The sequence below is a fragment of the Tympanuchus pallidicinctus genome, unplaced genomic scaffold (assembly GCF_026119805.1).
Source record: "Tympanuchus pallidicinctus isolate F22 unplaced genomic scaffold, pur_lepc_1.0 scaffold4, whole genome shotgun sequence".
NCBI classification, from domain to species: Eukaryota; Metazoa; Chordata; class Aves; order Galliformes; family Phasianidae; genus Tympanuchus; species Tympanuchus pallidicinctus.
This window is the reverse complement of record NW_026294758.1, coordinates 32,821,663-32,842,219: the sequence shown is the minus strand read 5'-3', so window position 1 is coordinate 32,842,219 and position 20,557 is coordinate 32,821,663. Positions and strand designations below refer to the sequence as shown.

Below are 20,557 nucleotides of genomic sequence, written 5' to 3'. Positions count from 1 at the left end.
GTTTCAAATATGTTTTCCAGTTTGGTAACCTCTTGCTGGATAGCCTGCTTCTACTGCTGAAGGAGCTCTTGAACTGTAACATTCAGAAACAACATCTCTTATGTATTCCAGTGTTAAGACAGGGCTGACAGTCTCACTGGTAAGCTTCGTTCACTAGCCATCACAAAATAAGTGTTGTATACACAGCCAATGAACAGGAAAGGCAGAGCACTGAAATGGTAACTAACAGTGCCTCAGAAAGCAAGGAGAAGGGAGGGTAGGAATATTCAGGAATTACTGTACCACAGAAAAAAATACCAGGATCTCTAAAGCCAATACCACAATTAAACTGTACATCTTATTTTCCATACGATTTTAGTTTTCTGAACATTCCCTCAGTTCTACATTTGGAACATGTTCTGGCAGATAAAATTTTAATATCATTTAAATGGAAAATGACCAGTTATCAATGCAAAATGCCTTTCAAGAATCAAAATACATTCTTCTACCATCAATTTCCTTTGGTTCATACCATCAATAATAACTGTCAGAGAAGGTTCACTGGTGCTGTCAGCAAGTGCTATTTTTAGTGACATGATGTCGAAGTTCAGGTCAGAAGGAAGAGTTGTCCTAGCTCAAGATATACAGGATGAAACATGTGAAATAGGAGTTTCTCAGTCTGAAATTCCCTGAAGTCAGCATTACACAAAGTTTCATCATCAACTAAACCTTTCAATCAAAGATCACTTCTGATTCAGATATTCAGATTTGTGATTCATACCTTGAAGAGTCTGTTTTCAGTAGAAAATTATTACTACATTCCATAATATTGCTGTTTAGAACACAAGATTAATGGGCCTATATGTCCAATTCAAGAAATTCACTTGAAAGATATTTTTAAGACTTACAGTCACAGAAGGCACTTTCTACCTCTATAGGCAAAAGCATTTCCACAGTTTGGAGTATGACAGATGAATTTAATTTGGCTACAAGGAGATTATTTTGGACAATAAGCAGTATTTATGAAGGCTCTTCTGAAAATAATGCCTCCTGTATTATGATGTTGGCCCACCATATCAAAGGCAGATGTCTGTCAGTAGTGTAGCAGTAGAGGCTGAAACTTCCCACCAATGTTCTGCTACATTTTGTTGCTGTGCAACAGATGGCAGCAAAAGGGCAGTCTGACTTCCATGTCAAGTGACATACAGAGTAAAGTATAACTGAATTCCTCCATCCATTGGAGTTAACACTTGTTGAACTTTTATGGAGACAAAACAGTGGATGTGAGCACAGTGAGATAGTGGGCTAGTGTAACACCCTGAACTTTTTGAACTTCTGTAAGCATTAGTTATGATTCTTAGTCAGAGCCTTACTGAAAACTTTAACAATAAACCAGTGAGGGCAAGAAGGTCCTCCATATTCTGTAAGGTAACTTGCATCTAATCAAGTGCATATGACTTCGGTATAGTCACCTAAACCAACTACACTTTGTATACTCTACCATAAAAAAAAAATCTAATAATTGTAATTGCAACAGGAAGATATGTTTAGCACTATGTCTTACATCCAAGATTAGACTGATTATTTAAGAAGCTTGTAATGATTGAGTTGTGTGTAAGTGCCTGCAGCAGAGTGAGTTGATAAAGGAGAGAGTCATCCAACTGTTGGTACATGTAAGCGCACTATATGTTGTAGGTTTGTATGCAACTCCAAAGTGAGGATTTTTTAATTTTTTTAAAGTTGGCTGCTTCTGGAAGTTATCCATTTCTTTTCAGAGGACATTCAGCGTTTCTGTAGAAACAGTACCATTTCTGTATTATCACTGAAAGATAAATGAACATGTTGCCCTGTTCAATTGCAGACTTAGAGAGAGCTCTTAGAATGACAAAAGCATAGAAGAAAGAAGCTATTCAGAAGACAAGAAACTAAGGAAATAGGAGCCTTCTCAGAATTCAAAACTAATTTTTGTTTGAGTTATGGGATGACCCATGTACAGCAGCAAGTGCTCTGCATCACACATCTGGAAGAAGTCAGAAGGCAGGATAGGTTTGTGGAGTTTAGAACACAACAGAGAATGCATATGAGATCTGTGTATAACAAGTAAGAGATCATTAAGAATCATTTTTGAAATAGAAATTGTGGTAGAGATACATACATTCACCACAACAGATAACTCTTGGGATAATCAAATGCCATTTGAGCCCATGTGTTGCTCAGCTTCACCAAACATCCTTTCCCTAACACTAATTTGCTTTCAGAAACCTAACGTATTAAAAAGGTTTTATATGACATATTTTGTCTAAGTTCATATTGAGGTGTCAAGTTGACAGGGGAGTAGCTCTACCAAAAACCTATCCAGAACAAAACACATATCTCAAAGAAAAATGAAGCTTTGTTTATGATTTTTCAAGCAAGTATCGCTAGAATAGTTTTCCATTAATGGTCAGCCATCTTTAGACATATTTCATTATGTATCATCTAAACTATGGCTATGAGCATATGGCTATGAGAACAAGAACTGCAACATTTTTTCATTTGGCTTGGGGAGCAGATTAATTACGTTTGAGAGATTTGTGTGTGGTTATCTAGAGCTGTCTTCAAGGATCTCTTATGATACTTATTCTTTTTACAGCAGGGTACCACCATTTACTCCTCACTCTTACAGAAGCATGGACAAGCCTGTCTTTCCATGAAATCAGCTGTGCATTTGGAGTTTGTCTACACTGTTCTTCCAATTTTCTTCAGATTACTAAAATAGTAGGAAGCATCAGACTTGTGGAAGAGAAGATGATAAAATTGCCTTGAGCATCTCGCCGATGAGAAGAAGATGAGGGACCTGGTTCTGCTAAGCCTTGAGAAAAGAAGACCAAGAGGTAATCTTATTCGTGTTTGTATAATTGAAGAATATTAGGCTGTTATAATCACAAAATAAACAAGAGAGTTAGGCAAAGTAGACTACGATAACAAAAGAGAATAAATGGAAGGCTTACCCTTATGAGGGGCTCACCCACAAAACACCAGTAGAGGCAATCTCCAGAAGAAATCCTTCCCCACTGGTAGGCAGCTCTTAAATAGGTCTAGGAGGGGTGGAGCCAGGCTGCACCCCTTCCGGCAGCACAGGTTAATTGCCTTCACCTGTGCTCCTCTGGCTGACTCACGGCTTGCCTCAAGTGATCAATCAGAGGTTCAGGCCATGACTCAGCATTTCCCATACAGTGTTAATAAATATCTTAAGTGTGGGTGCAAAAGGGACATGGCCTACATCTTTTTGGTGGTCTGTGAGAACAAGACAAGGGAAATAGCCATAAACTGGAGCATAGGAAGTTCTGCAACAATATGTGAAAGAACTTCTTCATGTTTAAGTTGATTGAGCACTGGAACAGGCTGCCCAAGGAGGTTGTGGATTCTCCTTCTCTGGAGATGTTAAAGACTCATCTAGATGTCTGCCTGTGCAGCTTGCTGTAGGGAGCCCACTTTGGCAGGGGGGTTGGACTTGATGACTTCTGGAGGTCCCTTCTAGCCCCTACAATTCTGTGATTCTGAGATTCTGTCAAACCAGAAGCAGAGCTACAACAGTTGATGAAAATGTATCTGGAAGACATCTGGATTCACATCCTGGTTCATGTCACCATGGAGAAGTTATCTTTGCACTCAAGATAAATAGCAGTGTGAAGCTTTCAGTTTTAGACACATTAATCATGATTTTAATGTATTTGTAACATTGTTTTCTCAGGCCTACCTTATGAATACTTGTTGGATTTACTCCATGATTTTTAACTGAATGCATACTTACACTGTTCTGATTTTCAAATACACCTTTATGTGCAAGATTTTGTATTTACTGGGCTTTATTTTTCTACCTTCTTTTTTTCTGTTTTTTTTTTGTTGTTGTTGCTGTTGTTTGTTTGTTTGGGTTTTTTTTGTTTGGTTGTTGTTGTCTTTTCAGTCGGTAAATACTGCTTGTAACACTTGTAATAATAATACTTGTAATAATTTTAGGAATTCCTGAAAATGTAAATTTTAGTTATGAAATTGTAGAATAAGATTTGAAATCTTAATTAAAACATCATATACTGAATTTTTAGTATTCTTCCCATTCCCACTACAAGCAAGAAGCAGATGAAAAAAAAATTCAAGAGTAAGAATTTCTTGAGAAGGAAAGAAAAAAAGAAAGAAAGAAAGAAGAAAAATAGAACAAAAACAGGAGAAATAAAGGATTAGGATTAGTGTTAGGATTAGGGTTTTGATTAGGATTAAAGTTAGTTGGGATTTCGTTAGAGGTCAGAGTTAAGGTTAGATTTAGATTAGATGTTTGGGTCAGTTAGGGTTAGCATAATTAGGTTTAGGTTTGGGTTTAGGATTTGGGCTAGGATTAGTTTAGGGTTTAGAATTATGGGTCAGGCTTAAAGTTAGGTGTTAGTGTTAGGGTACTAGTTTTAGCATTAACATTAGGATTAGTTTATATGTATGTGCATATAAACATATGTTTTACAGTTAAAGTTAGGTTTATGTTTAGAGCTTATCTTTCAGGTAGGGTTAGGTTTAGGGTTTAGAATTATGGATTCAAATTAGTGTCAGAGATTAGGGTATTTGTGTTAGAGATATGGCTAGGATTAGCTTTATTAGAGCTTAATTGGGGTCAGGGTCAGGTCAGGGTTAGGCTAAGGGTTAGGCTCAGGGTTCAAGTTAGGATTAGGGTTCAGGTTAGGATAAGGGCTATTAGGGTTTTGGTTAATGTCAGCTTCAGGGTTATAGTTAAGGGTTAGAATTAATTTTAGTGTTAGTGTTAGGGTTAGGATTAGTGTTAGAGTTTGGGTTAGTGTTTTATGTTATTAGTGTTTTGGTTATGGTCATGATTAGGATTCAGGATAGGCTTAGGTTTGGGATTGTTCCTGTAGGAAGCAGCAGTAATCTTCAGGGGAATTTGTTTGCTTGCATCATGGCCTTAAAAATCTACTGCAATAAATTCTCTGTTAGTAGATGATTGCTATTCCCTATGATCTTTGAAACAAAGTCAAGGCCAATGGTATGATAGTTACTGTCTTGTCACTCTGTGCTGGTGAGACCTCACCTAGAATATTGGATTTGGACAAGATGACCTTCAAGGGCCCCTACCAAATCAAATGATTCTATGATTCTGTAAGAAAGAATCACGCTCTAGTAAAATTTCCACAAGGGTTTTTCAGGAATGTCTTTCTAGTTAAAACAGTCTTTACAGTTAAAACAGATGCTTTGTTCTCTTCCAGACCTAAGTAGTGATATCACAGAATCATAGAATCACCAAGGTTGGAAAAGACCTACAAGACCAGCCAGTCCAATCATCCACCCATCACCAATAGCTCTCACTAAACCATGTCTTTCAACACAATGTCCAAACGTTCCTTGAACACCTCCAGGGTCAGTGACTCCACCGCCTCCCTGGGCAGCCCATTCCAGTGCCTGACCACTCTTTCAGAAAAGTAATATTTCCTAAGGTCCAGCCTGGATCTCCTCTGGTGCACCTTGAAGCCATTCCCTCTAATTCTATCACCAGTTACATGAGAGAAGATGCTGAACCTCAGCTCACTAAAACCTCCCTTCAGGTAGTTGAAGAGAGCAATAAGGTCTCTCCTATATAATGGCATTGTAAGCTATTAAATTAGATGCCGTAAATTACTCACTGAGTTGGCACTATTTTCATATGGAATAAGTATTTGCATCTTGTGGAAGTACATTCTGGTGAAAAATTCCTGAACACAAAACAGTTTTTACTGTCAGGGTTAGTATCCTGTTTTATAATATTTTATTTCAATGGCCACACGAGCAGCAGTCATCCTGATGACACCAGCATGGCATCCCCAGGCAACCCCAAAATGTCCAACTTGCACCTACATCTGAGATAGAATGAATGCAGGTAATGGGCTGGAACTTTAGTGCAGAACTTGCTGCAGACAGTGAGGACAGCAGCACTCAGTTACAGGTTCGTGAGTTGATAATTCTTATATATTTCTGGAAATAAAATGCTTGAGTAAAAACCTCATTAGTTGCCTTGTTCTTTTAGTCATTCATTCAGCCATGAGTGGTGTCATAGTTTTATGATTATTGGTTATTGGTATTCCACATCAAAACATCATGTAGCACACTGAGATTATTATCACAATCAAGTATTATACAGTAAAGTATTGACACTCTTTATGGAAAAAATAGTTAAATTTCCATGTTACAGATAGCTGTGAAGATTTTTATGAGCACAGCACACAGTTCTTGCTCACTGCTGGCCACCAACCTTGTGTCTGTGAGCATTGTCCAAATTCCCCTTGAACTTCAACAGCCAGGGGCCGTGCCCACAGCCCTGTGCAGCCCATCCCATGCCCACCGCCCTGTGGTGCAGAACTGTCCTCAACCCCCAGGAGCCCTCCCCTCACACAGCTCCATGCCATTCCCTCGGCCCCTTGGCCCTGCCGCTGTCACACAGAGCAGAGCTCAGCACTGTTCCTCCATTCCGTGCCATCAGGCATCCCTTCAGCCTGCCCTACTCTGGGTTTACAGACTCAGGGACCTCACTCACTGCTCACACGCCTTGCACTAAGATCCTTCCCTATCTCTGCAGCCCTCCTTTGGACACTTTCTCACAGTTTTAGGCCTTACATTGTTGTGCCCAAACCTGCACCCAGGACTTGAGGTGAGGCCACAGCAGTGCAGAGCATTGGGCAGCAATGTGTAATGCAAGGTGTAATGATACAAATGCTACTGATGGTAGCAATATCAAACAACATCAAACTTACTATCACTGTTTCCAGTCCCTAGCCCCTCAGTGCCTGATAGTTCTCCACAGCTGTTCTCCAGATTGTTTCCTTCTCTGCCTTTCTGTCAACATTTCCCATCCCCTGCTTGAATTCATGGTTATAAAGCTGTATTCTGCATGCATTTTGAACTTGGAATCATTGGTGCTCTCTCTTTTCACTTTTTCCAAAATTCAAATGGATTGAGTAATGAGTGAGAAAATTCATCTCGTAGTTGTATGGATTTCTTTTATTCTTACTTTTTTCAGATCTAATCTGGTGGTTGTGTTTTTTAATTGACTCGAGAGCTTATAAATCAGTAGTGTCAGAATGTCCAGGGTTTTATAAGGTCATGTCACCCCTTAGGCATCTCAGCATGGTTACTGTGTTTTACTTTCTGCTGAAATAAAACAAGAGAGGGGGACAATCCCTCCTATTCCAACCAGGGTATGGTTGGCCCTTTTGGCTCCAGGGTGCTGACTGTGATATAATTTGCTGTTGGCCAGAACCTCTCAGATCCCTTCCTGCAGGGTGTTTTGCGATGACTCATCCTGCAATCTCTACTTATAGCTAGGGCTGCCCCACTCAGGTAGAGAATTAAGTACTTGCTCTTGTTCTTCTTCATGCTGTTGGTAATTGCTCAGCCTTGCCATTTGTCAAGATCTCTCTGTAGTGCCTCTCTACCCTAAAGGGAGTCGACATCTCCTTGAAATGTTGTCCTCAAACTTAGCATCCACTGAAGTGCTGTATCCAGACACCATCTCCACATGAAAAATTTCCCTTATAGATAAAGCACTGGATCTTGTAGAAAGGGATGTGATTTAAAAGGCTTAGAGAACATCACTGATTCTATTGAATTGCCTTCAAAATTTCTAAAATATCAAATAAAAGAATAAGAATCAAAGAGGAGTTGCACATCTTTTTATGCCATCAGCAAAATATACTTACCTGGTGCCTTTTCCTAGCTGGAGCTACAAAGCAGCCTCTAGGAGACTTGTTGCAAAGCATTGCCTGAATACATAGTGACAACCTTGCAGATGACAGTAAGTATCCTGATTTTTTTTTTTTATTTTTTTTTTTGGCTGTTTCTCAGTATTTTAAAGTTACTCTTGCTGTAGTAGAAATATGGATGAAATATATTTTGGTTTATATTAAGGTTTTGGTTAGGACTAGGATTGGATTTAGGATTAGGTATTAGTGCTGTGGCTAGTGTTAGTGATTATAGTTAGGTCTAGTTATAGTGTTAGAATTGTGATTAGAATTAGTTATTAGTCTTTTTGTTAGGGTCATAGATTATAGATTTTAGATAGGTTTAGGATTAGGGATATTAGGATTCTATTAGTGCTAGGGTTAGGATTATGGTTAAGGTTTAGGTTTACGGTTAGTTTTTAGGATCAGGAATTAATTTAAGGGTCTGAGCAGAGTATTAGGGTTAGTACTGGTGCTACAATTAGAGATAACAGAATTTTTGTTAAGGTTATGTTTAGCTTTGAAGTTGGGGTTAGGGTTAGGATTATGGTTATTACTTTTTTGCTAGGGTAAGGATTAGGATTATTAAGGTTTTGTTATGGAGTGTTCTAGGGATTAAAATTGTGGTTAGATTAAATGTTTAGCATTTAGGATTAGGCATTATAGTTAGGGTTAGGTGTCAGATTTAGAGTATTAGGGTTAGGCTTAGTGTTCTAAGGGTTAGCTTTAGGGCTAGAATTTAGGGTTAGTGTTATGGTTAGGGGCCATGGTTAATGTTAGGGTTTAGGGTTAGCATCGCTGTTAGGGTTAGTGTTGCTGTTAGGGTTGTTGTTAGGAGTTACAGTTAGGGTTAGGGCTTACAGCAGGCATGTCCAACTCAGGGTATGCAGGCTGCATATGGCCCAGAGCAGCTGACAATGCAGCTTTGTACTATCTGCTCCCCACTTCCTCTGCAGCTCTGCTCCTCCAAGTGGCCCAGCCCTGCCCTATGAGCACACACAACCCTCAGCAGCATCCAAATGTCAGAGCACTATTAACGCTGTCTGAGCTGCAACCAGGGCACAGGGAGAGTGCAGCCTGAAACATATGCTGAAGAGATAAATTCCTGCATCTGCTGCTTTTCTGTTGACCAGAGCATGAACAGCAACTAAACATTATTTGTAAATGATCTGGTATTTAGCTGACATAAGAACAACTAATTTGAGCCCAGAGCTAGCTTAAAATTGTTCAAAAAGTATTTAATGCAACTGTGTAATTATTATCACAGTCCAGTATTATACAGTAAAGTATTGACACTCTTTATGGAAAAAATAGTTAAATTTCCATGTTACAGATAGCTGTGAAGATTTTTATGAGCACAGCACGCAGCTCTTGTTCACTGCTGGCAAAAATGCATAATATTGGTGGCAATGTTGAAAAATAGTGTTCTGTAACTGAGAATTAGCTCTGTCAAATAGTGTTACTGTTCTCTTTATATCCGTCATAGTTTCCATAGAAATTAATAGGAGGCATTACTTTAGAGTGATCTCAATTTTATAAACACTGTGCAAGGACTGCAGCCTTCCACTGTGTGTCATAAATTGAGTTATAAATTATCCTCTGCTGTTCTTCAGTCTCTAGGCCTATGTTTTGCCCAGCAAGAATCATTTTGTCTTTCCAGAATCTCTTCTCAGCACTTAGACTTTAGACAAATCTTTTTAGCCCACCCAAAGTGGACTTACAGGGCCCCGGCCAGAAGATTTTTTCTCTTTTATCTTGTATATGGTGAACAATATGCAGTATCGTAGAATTCAACAGTAAAGAAAAGGGATCCTAAATTCATACATAAAAAGACTTGTTACATGACATTGGATTAGGATGCAAAGCTTAGAGCTGAGCTGTATACGTATCTGGTTCTGAGAACCTCCCTGAGCAAGTCCTGCAGGTGTAGCTGGTGTAAAGCTATTTGTGACCAAGTTCAAGAGTAAAGGAGAGAATTTTGAAATCCCTTCATATCAGTAAGAAGCTTGCAGTTACAGACAGTGTTACAAACTGTTGAACATGAAACGGATGATACAAATCTTTTTAGGACAACTCCCTCATGCCCCCCTCCCAGCACACAAACAAGAACACAAGTTTAATGTGTGACCCCTGCCAACCTCAACCTGTGATTCTGTGATTCTGTGGACAATGTGATTATGAAACGTAGCAGTGGGGGATACTACAGTGAACCGAAAGCATATTTTGGAGGGCAGAATACTGCTACCTGGAGAAAAAAAAAGTGGCCATTAGTGTCATGTTAAAAGTTTGAACTAAACTATTATTATAGGGGACCTCTGTCCATAGTGCCAGCTAAGCCATTTTTTTTTTGTTCTCTGCTAGTAAGTGACACACACACACACAAACACATCCAAGGGGAAAAAAAAAAAAAAGAAAAAAATAAAGACAGAATGAACACTTAAAGTATCTGAAGAATTTGAAAGACGCTATTTAATACAACTCTTTTGTTTTCTGGAGAAGTCTGAGAAAAATCAAATTACAGACATTTGTCCTTTTATGAAACCAAAGGTTTTACAATATTGTTCATATAATTCTATATGGAAAAATATGGCTTTGATCGAAAAAGCTAATAATATAGACATAGAACAGAAAAGGCAAAGTATCAGAAGGCACACGATAGCAAAATGATGTATCAATGAGAATGAGCCTATTTCTCTTTACTTCAAATATGTTCTTTGTTTTTTTTTCTCTTTCTGCATTAGTCACCGTATTAAAGAAAGGATTGAAAGAATTAATAGGCTAAATATATTAGCATTAAATGGGAAGAAAATGACTACCAGCAATTTGAAAAAACACTTAATTGACATGAAACTTGACTTAGCAAAAGCTGTACCTTTAAAACTAACCTTTTCTGAAAATTACTTGCTTGTTAAACAAATAAATTAGAGACAGAACATAAGGCATCTAAACAAGGAGTCCATCTGTAAAGATGACACCCCTTTATCTGTTATGAAAAATAACAGGCCTTTACAATCTGCATTCTAGCTCCATCTGTAGGAAGCTTGGACATAAATAATTTTGTGAATCAGCAAATATGCATATGGATTTCTGTGTCAGCTCTGGTATTTCTTGCAGGTCTTTTTGAAAGCCTGGAGCTTACCCATTAGGCAACTAATTCTAGCTGCCCTCTGGAATCTTTTCTGAAGTGAAAAGAAAGGGAAGATGAGAAGGAAATAAAATTGAAATCATACTATATGTCATCAACCCAGATGTCTGAACTGCTTTATATTTATTTTACATATATATGCATTAAAAGTTACAATAAGGCCTTTTCTTTTTAATGCAGGATTTTGATTCTATAGGAACTAAGTACAAGTCTTTTCTCCTGGTCTCAATTCATGTGCTACTGCTCATCCTAAGAGACTACAGTTATGGTGCTTATGAAAGTAGGCATCATAAACTGTCATCATTTGCAGATAAGAGTTTCAGCCTATCATTGGATATTAAGTTTAACCTACTCTTAAACTGGCTTGCTTGTATGAGTTTCTGTTTTCTCTTCAACAAGACAGAGCAAAACGCAGACTGCAAAGCTACCTGAAAAAAAAGAAGAAAAGAAAAACAAAAGTCCACTCTCACTCAGTTGATGTGGCTTTTTGATATCCAAACTGACTCATTTAAAACTGAAGGCAAGCTGAAGGGCTTGATTCCAGGCACAGTTATTTTTATAGCTATACCAAGGGACTCTTCTGATTTATACACAATCTGCACTGACAGCAGAGGACTTGTTTTGTATAACTTATTCCTTAGACCTATTCACTTAGACAAATTATTGCAGCAATTTTTAGTCTAAATGTATTGTTAGATATTATACTATTTATATCACAATATTGAAAAAATTTTCAGCTTTTCATACATGTGGACTAGCATTTATCAGATGAACTGCATGTGTTAAATGACAGTAGTGTATTTCCATTGAAAGTGGTATGCACACTGAATCAGTACTTTATTTTCTCTGCTTAGAGGCGCAGTTATTCCAAAACTATGAGCGCTGAGTCAATCAGTACAAATTTCTCTATGGTCATTTGCAAAGGACTACATCCACTGCAGCTGATACAAGAAAATGACTGGTGTTTGTATGAAATTATTTTAACCAGTTTGGGCATCAATTACATTATTTCTTTGCAGATTTATATTTCTGCAGCTAAACTTGCCTTGATTTTGGGGTTTGTTGAAGTCTGTCTTACATTCAAATTTTTAGCAGTAAATAATACACAGCAGTAAAAATTGATATTAGAATTTGAGTTTAGCAATGTGAATCTGGAGTTTTGAAATGAGAAACTAAGAATCAAAGGATTTTTTTTATTCCTTTGTTGCTCTAAGTATTCTTTATTCTCTGAGACAATTCTTTCACTCAACTTCCCCACACTTGGCTGCCTAGCTGCAAATGCTTTGCTTTCCTCAGTATCTGCAGCAACATGTTACTAATTAAGTATCAGAGATGCTGTGACAGATGTGGTTAATATTAAGTAAAGTATTTGAATATATATATACATATAATTAAGAAATTCTTGCAGCTTTGGTTGTATTCAGTTTTCATTAGCAGGTCTATCCTATCACATACTTTGCATTAATATGTTTCAAACTTGGTAATACAGCAAATGCTTAACTGCAGAGTTGTTTCTACAACATACTGAAGTTCATTTAGACTACAGTTTCTGACAACAATTTCGAAACTCCTTTAGGCATTTTCCCCCAGTGTCTAGATTTGTTTCTGGAGAGTAATCCAAAGGCACAAGATCTGTTTGCCTTCTTACTGTAATATGGACAGCACATTAGCATCAGTCCCAATCCCTTAGAAAACTAATCTAGATGTACCCTGCAGGACATTCCCTGTAGTGTGTAAGACAAAAGCAGTTAATTTCTCAAGTATAATACTTTCTCAGCATTTCTAGAATAGAAACTATGCCAAATATGATATATGAAACAAAGTACACACCAAGAGATTTTGATTGACTTCTCCAGATCGCAGCTTTTAAAGGACCTCTTATTGCAAAGGAGAAACTATCAAGAAAGAACCTGGTGGACAATATCAAGGGAAAAATGAACAAACTTTGCTAGGTCTCCTGTTTCTAGACACTTGGTTTTGTACTTTTGGCTGCTTTTTATGATGATTCAGAAAAGTCCATGGGACATCTATTCCAAATAGTGACAAACGTTATGGAAGAGGCAAAAGAAATGACCTTTTGATCTGCTAAAGGCTTTCATCAGAAATAAAAATAATATACATGTAATGTATGTCCATTGTATTTTACAGATTGTAGATTCGTACCTCTGGATGTCTATTATAGAAAACATATAATGATTTATCGAGAGGACAGGCAGCATATCAGTTGTCTAGCAGTGAATGAAAAAAACTTTATATATAAAAACTTTATATCTTATTGCACATCTATTAATAAAACCACCTTGAATTCTTTGATATAATTACATTAGAGGCGTTACTATAGAAAAAGACGTCTATGAAGCAAGTATCTTAAACAAAACTTGTTTTTCTGGCTAATTTCATTACTGTTTAAATTGGTAACCTCTGAATATTAAAAATAAGTATAACTTTAAAAGATACAAATAACTTTCAGCATAAAATTAAATACTTACATTGAAACTACCCCCAGAAAATCAGCTTTACATAAGCATAGTGACAGCGGTTTTCTGCATACCAGTACTACATTCAGCAATACTTAGCAATTCAGCACTATGTATCCTTGAGAAGGAGACTGATGTCAAAACCACTAAGTATTTCAGGGATCCAGTAACACAGACTGATTTCTTCTTATTTCAGATGTAGAGCACTTTTGTTTAACTGACAAATTGGATTTTATTTCCCAGTCAACTATATCTTTCAGTGACCGATCATCATCCAGTCCTGAAATAAATGTTACCTGATTAAAGTAGTAAAGGTTAAAACATTTAAAACACATGCTGTAGATCTCAGAAATCAAGTCAAGATGTGTAAGGGCAAGAATTATTAGAGGATTTATGAAATCTGCCCTGAACAAATTAATTCTTCAGTTTAGCCGAAGGCCTGTCAATGAATTCAAGGGCTTTACAAAAAAATGGAACATCTGTTGCATATTTAAGGATTCTGTTTATATGCGAATGTAGTGGATTATTCTTTCTGAGACAGGACACACAGTTTCCATGAATGTATTTGAAAGTCAATTTGAAATTGCTCCCTTGTCTTTGAGAATTGAGTACTTGCAAAATTATTAACCCTTAAGCCTTTGGAGTGACAGAGGAGCATTAGACCTTGAGTGAAGTTGAAAGATATATACGTAAGTCTGGATAATGATATTGTCAAAACAGCCGACTGCCTCATCTGAGTCAGTAACAGCCTTTTCCCTCCCCTCCCCTCCCCTCCCCTCCCCTCCCCTCCCCTCCCCTTCCTTTCCCTTCCCTCCCCTCCCCTCCCCTTCCTTTCCCTTCCCTTCCCTTCCCTTCCCTTCCCTTCCCTTCCCTTCCCTTCCCTTCCCTTCCCTTCCCTTCCCTTCCCTTCCCTTCCCTTCCCTTCCCTTCCCTTCCCTTCCCTTCCCTTCCCTTCCCTTCCCTTCCCTTCCCTTCCCTTCCCTTCCCTTCCCTTCCCTTCCCTTCCCTTCCCTTCCCTTCCCTTCCCTTCCCTTCCCTTCCATTCCCCTTCCCCTTCCCCTTCCCCTTCCCCTCCCCTTCCTATTCAATTTTATAGATATTCAATGACACAAAAATACAACCAGTGGTTTTAATAGTATTGTAATTTGCTGATGATGTCACAAAAAATTTGTATTCTATTTGTAACAGCAGTTATTGGAAAATGGCTGAGAATTTGCTGAAATCAAAGGCACACTTTTCAGTTTCCACTGTATTGTGAAATGTCTCTGTGTTCTGGGTACTGGTTTAATAGATTTATTATATTGAGAGCTGATTCAGCAGGAATAATATGTTGTACTTGTCCCAGACATTTGTGGTTTCTGACAGCAGCGGCAGTCAGATCCTCATAGTGAAAGAGGTTGACTCATTTTAATATCAGGGAAAAATACCCCATGAACAAAAATATCCCCGCCTTCTGCATGGACACATAGCATTCTTACATTATTTAGGGACATGACTGTTGAATTGTTTGACAAGCCTCCACTTCAGCTTGTCCAGCTCCAGTTTGCATCTTTTAGCATATTTGTACACATCTGTAATGTTCCTCTAAAAAGTGCCACTTCATCAAGCCACTTCATGTTGATAGATGTTCCATACGAATAATGCAGAAAAGAAACACAGGAAATAACTTGTATAAAGCACTGCATTATACTCATAGTACTGGAACAGGATTTTTTGTTTAAACAACAGTCATGTATTCTAGTGGACCTTCAGAGTTGTTTTCCAGCATGAATACTTTCTTCTCTTTTGGTTTTGTATGACTACGTGTCTCTGCACTTTTCCTTAAAAAATGTATGTGGTTCACACAATTGAGGTAAATTCCTTAAAATAAGTCAAAAAGAAAATAAGTTTTATCTTTATGCTGATAGTTACATGTAGTTTTTTCTGAATTTTTGATCATCACAGGAGCCTAAAAATTCATAGATGGTATCACATCTGAAAGGCAACTGTACAGTTTCATTTGATTAGCAACACGTTGGGTAGGCTTGACTTGATGATTAAGTTAGATGCCTGTTTAAACAGGTTGTACATTCAGGTTTAGTGATTTTAGTCACAAAAGCTGCATGTCCATTCTCCTACACTATACTGTATTTGCGTCTAATCTGTTTAGGAGAATTAAATAATAAGTTTCTTGTCATTTGAGTATAGTTTACTCCACCCTCACATTCCTGCACCAAGAAAAAGGGAAGGCAAAGGCAAAGAAAGAGAAAAAAGGATGGAAAGGAGTGAAATCAAGTTTCAGGAAGCAAAATGTTTTATTTTTTTCCTGAAGGAAAGGATTACAAGAACCAAGCTCTCCATAAACATTTTCTATGTCTACTGCTCCTAATGGAGAGCTCTGTTCCATTTCTGAAATAGTTTTTATTTGTAAAATGAAATGGGTAACACATAATAAATGATCCTCTGAAGAACAATTACACTGATTTGGCTTAACCAGGCCCAGAGTAAACCTGAAACTGTTCTACAAGCCTTTTGAATGCTCACATATTTTTCTGAAACATTCAGAACTACTCTACGCAACTATCTGCTACACATTCAATAGAGCTGACAAGTCTCATTATCCAGTTCCCAGTCTAGGCAATCATGAAATCTGAGTGTTGCTGACATGATCCATTTATATACAATATTCCTTTAAGGACACAACTTTCCTCAAGTTGCCCTTTAACCAGACACTTGAAGGAAATGAATCAGTACATTGTAACACTTGTGGAATCAGTCTCAGGTTTATTCAAGCTGAACACCGCATCACTTGGCAGACAAATTTCAACGGGCAATTCTGCAGCGTGTTATTAGAATTATAAGGCTCTAGCTTTTAAGATCAAGGAAGATTTAGAACTGTCCTATTTTTGAGAGAGCAGAAGTTAGTAATACAAGGTATAACTGATTTACTGGGTTAAACTCTTAAGATGTTATCTATTTTTATGTACACATACAAGTGTTATGCAGCATTTTCAGTCTTGCTTAGTTAGCATTTTCAGGCTGTTATGACAGAAGGTAAGAAAGCAAAGAATGATGTAAAGGTCTTGTGAGTTATTAACAGGAAGATAAGACTAAAATATGCACACATTTATGTAAGTAGTAATACAATGTCTTTTTGTCACTGGACAAACTGGACTCGGGCTAAGCAATCTGCCCAGTATCTAAAGCTCTTCATTTTTAAGCAATGGACAGAAGAAGCAGTTTAGGCCATGGGTGTCCAAACTTTTGGCTTCCCAGGTTTGCACTGAGGAAACAGGATTTGTTTTGAGCCACATACACATAAGCTGCTCTTAAAGTAACATCTCCTGTTCATTTCCATGAAACGACACGAGATGCACAAGTGGAAGTGACCCTCTGTTGTCACTGCTGAAATGCACCACCCACAGCCTCATTGTGCTGACATCCATTGTTAGGGACTTGATAAACATTCAGCAAGCAACAAAGAACGTCACTGGGTGCCATTTTTTCTGCATGGAAGAATTCAGTGATACACCTTTGCATTATTTGCACTTCCATGTCAGCTGCCATTATGTCAGACAGCCCCTCTGCATTTGTCCCATGACAACAAAATGCAAGAGAATATTGGTGGGAAGGTTCAACCCCCACTGCCATCCCATCAGCATCTGCTCCTGATGTTCTAGTAGGATACTTGGCCTTGTTTTTGTGAAACTAATGCATCAGTTTGGTTTAAAGGAAGTGGTTGTAAGGTTTTGATCAGAGATTTTTCGTGAATTTTTACTATTTCTGAATTTCATCCTTGACAACAGCTGTTCACAAATGCCAAAAAGCATTCTCATGAATAAGGTATGATTGTGAAGCAAAGGACATTTTTCTCTGTCAAGTTGGAATAGTCCAGTTCTTCAACCACTACTCTCAATTGTTTATCATCTATGCACCTTGTCCCACCATCTGAATCATAAATGAAAACATTTTGTTCAGCACTGATGCCAGAATTGAACCCAGCTACCAGTAATGGGACTGAAGCTGAGTTGCGCTGCTGATAACCCCTCGAACCATTAAGTTCAGCCATTTTTCAGTCCATCTCACTGTTCATTTATCTAGTCCATACTTTATCAGTTTTCCTATAAAGGATATTATAGAAGAATGTGCTGAAAGCCTTGTTGACATCAAAATAAACAATATATGATGCTGCCCTTCCCTAGTCCACCAAGCCAATTGTTTCAGAAGGCTAACAGGTTGGTCAAACTGTCCGAATATTGCCCGATTTCCTGAAGTACAGGGTTACAATCCTACTGTTTGACTTTTTACTCTCCTCTGTGATCCCAGACTCCACCATCTCATGATTACTACAAGTAATCCTACCTGAAAGTTTCACATTTCTGACCAGATCTTTGCAACTATCAGACTCAACAGGACATTCTCCATCTGTTGCTTCTTTGATCACCTGTGCCAAGAAGTTATCAGCATGTCCTATTGCTTTCACTCAACTGTATAGCTCTTAAATATTTCTGCGGAGGATGAAGACCCCAAAGGGTCAACTGCCCACTAGCAGAAGACTTTCTCAAGGTATCCAAAAAGGGCCTCATCTTCCTGACCTGGAAGACTGTAGCAGACGTCCATTGCAACATTGTCCTCTTTAGTTTGCTTGTCTCATTTGCTCTGAGATCTGTTCTCAGGCAGAGCTCTCTGAAGTATTATCTGCCAGTCCCACTCCTCACTGTCCTGGCTAGTATGTCGTAAACTGCCCAGATCTGTCATCACCTGCAGCTCAGCCATGAGCCATACTGCTACATTTCTATGATCCCAAACAGACTGTGAGCCATACAGCTATACACAAGGACTCTAATTCGTCTTCTTGATACCTTATAGTGCGTGTTAGTTTCCAGACACTTCTGAGTACTTTGCTAGGCTGATTTCCACTAAGAATTGTGAAAGCTTCTTGAATACTACTTATGGAAAATGTTTTAAACAGTGTGGCAAACATCTGGAACAGAAAAAAAAGGCCTTCCAAAGTGTTTGTTCAGTGCATGTCATATTACCACATTCCTCTTAGTAGCATTTCTAATGCTGCTATGCTTAATTTTTGTCACCAAAATGAACAAACTCTTTCACAATGTTACACATGAACATTTCAGCGATATAGCACATCTTTTAATGTTTATCCCCATTCTCCTACTCATTTTGGCTCTTACCTAACACTTCTCTTATGAAATCTAAATCTAAGGTCAATATGAGCAAAGTTCAAATTTTCACATGCAGTTTAGATATTTCAAACTTTTCAGCAACAGCAATAGTTTTTCAAAATAGCCTTTTCACAAATCTTTTCCTGCAGAAACACACAGTGTGAGGTGTTTTTTATGCCTTAGCAAATAGCTCCTATTAAAATGACTTGAGCTAGAAAGAACTTCTGTATTCTAAAAACTTTGAAAGATAAATTGCAGAAGTAAGTAATTCACTAGCTTCTGAAAACAGTTTCATTATGAGCCTGGTCTTTTAAGAATGTCCTTATGAAAGGAGTTTTGATCTCACTGGGCCAACTTCCATTTTCTAGCCTTTTTTTTTTCCTTCAAAGGTGTGTAAAGATACAGAATCTGCTTGTAATTCATGAGAAGAATTTTATCTACTGGCAGAAGAGGTAACCAAGTGTTCCTGTTAAGTATGCATTCCTCCCTCTGTTGCCCCTGCTTGAGAGAAAGCCTTACAAGAGTATACCTGACAGAAAAGGAGACACATACTAGTACCATCCATCGGATTTTCAGTTCTTTCTCCAGCTAAGCCACTGACATCTTACCACAGACTTAAATGTATAATGAAGCACAGGCAGAATATTAGCCCTTAATATTAGAAAAATTTAAGCAAGAGACTAATGTGTTCATTCCCTTCTATTATGACGTTGTAATATTATGTTAGCGACAGTAAAACAACAGCTGCACTCCACAGGAAAGAATCTTTGTTAAGCAGAACTATCTCTGTACTAGTCAAATGCAACATAATATTCATTAAATAAACACGCTATGGTGTGAACAAACATTTATCTTCAAACATGACCTAGTCTAAAAGTTTGCCTTAGAATGACAACTTACATGTTCCTGCAGAATTTTCTAACATGCTTTGAGGGCTGAAATTCATTAAGTTTCTGAGGGTTACATTCTCATTATTTTGCCAAATTTTCAAAACATCATGCTGTTTTCAGCTTTGTTTTTATGACAGTCTGGCTACTGTCACATTCCTTTAGAATCAATGTAGCTAAACATTACTACATCTGTATTTTAAAAACAACCAAATTTATTGGTATTGTATTTTTGAACAACCTACCCCAACATATATGGTATCCAATATTTATGTAGTTTATTGCTGCAGCAACTCTATCAGTGCTTCCACGCCTGCTATTCTTCTGTTAGTCTAATACCACTGGCTCATAAACCACCACACATATTCAATTAAATTGTTACAAGAAAATTCCATCTAACAGCAAAGACAATGTACAGAAGGAACTTCATCTTGCTTTGAGTTCTGTTGAGTCCTCATTCATCTGAGAGTAGGCAAGTGGCTGCTACCTGCAGAAAAGCACACAGACTCACATTTGGTGGAATCCATTGCTGTGCTTTGCTCCTAGCAGTGTTTTATTCAGAGCAGCAAATGCCATGACACCCACTAGATTCCCTACTGCCTTGCTGGCACAATCTCTTCCCTTTTTTCTTCCTGTATGAATACTGCTACAAACAACAGCAGCATTAAAAGAAAATTCAGTTAAAAATTTAATATGTATCAAGGTGTCTAATTATTCAAGCTGGCAACATTCCTTTCAGGGGCTCTTCAGGTGCAAAGTCACACCGTTCATCTGTCATAAATCTGCACAGCAGTAGCTCTACAAGTACCACAATCCAACCCTCCACACATCCTACAAAAGCACTTCTAAGTCAGTGTGGGTACCACCATGCTGCTGCACTCTGTGCAGATAGGAGTTGCTCCTGAGCAGTCCTTTCCCAGACACTGGCCTCACTACAACAGCCCCATGGCCCACAGCTCCATGACAGTCCTAAGGCTAGTGCCCAAAAGGGCCACAGACCGCTGCACTACAAGTCAGTGACAAACCGCAATGGCGGAAAAGGCCAATCCGAAGACCCCGAACGGCGCCCTCGTCGTTACGTCGCAAACTTCCCACTTAAGGCCCAAGGCTAGCAACCCGCGGACAGCATTTCCTAAAGCTCTCGCGAGAAGTAGCGCAAGCCTCGCGATATGAAGAG

The 20,557-nt window shown here is 38.2% G+C and overlaps 2 long non-coding RNA genes across 2 annotated transcripts; both read right to left on the bottom strand.

Moving 5' to 3' along the window:
• Positions 1-10,154: 10,154 nt before the first annotated feature.
• LOC128089636 (uncharacterized) lies at positions 10,155-14,086 on the bottom strand. Its single transcript, XR_008210629.1, has 2 exons — positions 12,685-14,086; positions 10,155-11,282 (listed from the first exon to the last, which is right to left on the bottom strand). It is a non-coding gene; the product is annotated as an uncharacterized LOC128089636 (long non-coding RNA).
• A 5,640-nt stretch (positions 14,087-19,726) lies between these two features.
• On the bottom strand, positions 19,727-20,541 carry LOC128089628 (uncharacterized). Its single transcript, XR_008210620.1, has 2 exons — positions 20,406-20,541; positions 19,727-19,867 (listed from the first exon to the last, which is right to left on the bottom strand). It is a non-coding gene; the product is annotated as an uncharacterized LOC128089628 (long non-coding RNA).
• Between the last annotated feature and the right edge of the window lie 16 nt (positions 20,542-20,557).